The sequence below is a fragment of the Echinops telfairi genome, unplaced genomic scaffold (genome assembly GCF_000313985.2).
Source record: "Echinops telfairi isolate 266 unplaced genomic scaffold, ASM31398v2 ScPeMD7_7469;HRSCAF=8507_1, whole genome shotgun sequence".
NCBI lineage: Eukaryota > Metazoa > Chordata > Mammalia > Afrosoricida > Tenrecidae > Echinops > Echinops telfairi.
Genome location: NW_022111373.1, coordinates 113,473,509 through 113,475,722, shown reverse-complemented (window position 1 = coordinate 113,475,722; position 2,214 = coordinate 113,473,509).

Here is a 2,214-nt window from a genome sequence, read left to right as displayed (position 1 = left end):
CACACTGGGTTGAAGTCTGGTCCTCTCTCCCTCTCCTGTGAAGATATAAACAACACCCTCCCCTTGGGTGGGTTAGAGTCCTGTTTCCTTGATAGCCATGTCTTCCCCACCCCCCTTTGCCCCTCCTTTTTAGTTGGCTACCATATGTATCCCTGGATTGGGTCTGGCCCTGGTCAGGCTATTTGAAAAGATAATTCCTCCCCCTCCATGCCCTCTAGGCCCCAGAAAGTCTATTCTGTAGGTGAGCTCTTTCATCTCTGATTGCTACTCCCCAGATTGGGTTTCTGAACCTTCATGGCACTCAGGTTACTGCTTGGTCTGGTTCAGGGTATCACTTTCTGTGACATCCTTTCCATAAGCCTCTTTGGCATTCTCTCCTCAGAGGTTCTTGACCCAGATACTTAGAGAATACTTGGCTCTCCGTGCCAGCAAAGCAAAATGAAGTGTATTGGTGATGGAGGAGGTACAGCAGAGAACCTTTGAGGTCCCGTCAGCTCTACTATTGGGATTCCATTGGACTAACAAGGTCAAAACCTATGCAGCCAACTGGGTGTTGCCTTTCAAAGTAGCCACATTGGGAGGACTGCTGCTTAACATATGGTTATAGCTTGTTTATTCTTTCCCAGAATTGTTTTAGAGGATGAGTTCCTGAACCACAAAAAAGGACCACTCAGATTGCATTATCTACACATCTTGATTTTGAGCAGAGATACTATTGCCACTTTTATTGACCAGGCTTTGGTCCAGGTGGCTTTTTGATTATTTCCAAAATTCTAATTTTTCTACCCAAGCTGAAGAAATAGATACCAGACGTAGAGTTCTTTCTGTAGTCCAGGAAATGTGCTAAGCATGCAACATATCTTCTCATTAACTATCCTGGGAAATAGTTACAACTCTATCCGCCCCCCTCCCCAATGTTATCAATAGAGAGACATGTTTTAAAATTTAAGAAGGTTGCTTGAAGTCACACAGAAAGTGAAAGGTGAAGCTGAGATTCCAACCTCGAGTTTGGGTTCTTATTCATCATTCTATTAATTCAATAATATTATGTACCAGGCACTGTGTTAAGTACCAATAGTTGATCATTGAACAGAACAGATGACAATTCTTGCCCTCTAGGATCTTAAATTCTAGCAGGGGAGATAGAAATAAATAATAACATACTATATAAATAATTCACACAATGTGTTAAAATGAGATTTTGAAGAACAGCACAGAATAAGAGGGTTAGGGGGCTGGTTGGAGGCTGACATTGTAAATGCGGTGGTCCAGGTACAATGATTAAGCAAACATGGATGTGATTTGGGAGAGGACTATCAGAGGCAGAGGAATGGCCATCTGAAGCCCCTGAAGTCTGGGCATGCCTGATCTGTTTGAAGAACTTAAGGAGACCACTGTGTTCAGGATGGAGGGATCAGTGATGGAAATGAGGTCGTCAAGGTCATTGGACATGGGGTCCAGATTGTGTAGGGTCTTTTAGGCCATTGTGAGTATTTTGGCTTTTATTCTGGGATGAGTAAGTGGGAGGGACATTTTCTAGCACATATGTGGCATGAACAGACTTCTGTATGAACTGTATCATAGTTATGGAGAATAACAATAGAAAATATGGTCAGTGAGCTATTACTAAAGCCAGTTCATGGTCAGACCTGTTTCAGATGTCTTGATGAGTGGTTCCACACTAGGCCTGGAAGGCACATCTCTATATTCACTGTTTGCATTAGAAGTTTCTACCAAGTGTGTTGTTTTTCTTTAAATTAGGTAAGGCTTGAGTAAAGAAAATTTGGACCAGTCCTATCTCTCAATAAGAACATATTTAGACACAGTACAAAAAACAAAGCATTTGTTGGTCAAAGATAACAGTTATCAATGTGACTGCAAGATTCAATGAACAAGAGTTCCACGAGAGAAGATGAGGCTCAAACCAGTCTCATGTAGGTCAGGAGAGAACCTGGAACATGTTACAAGTTGAAAATTTGCAGAGGCAAAAGGAAGAAGGAGAGAACAGAACAGAAGGAAAGAAAGAACAGAGGGAAAGAAAGTACAGAAAGAAGGAAGGAAGAATGAATAGGGGGACACTCTATTTGTGGGAAAAACTTGGTTTCTCCAATTCCATAGGAAAGTCATATCAATGCACTTACAGTAGGTGAAGGGCTATCTCAAGCAAAGGGCGGAGGCAGAGCATGTCCAAGGACTGGTGGTTGAAGAACCAAT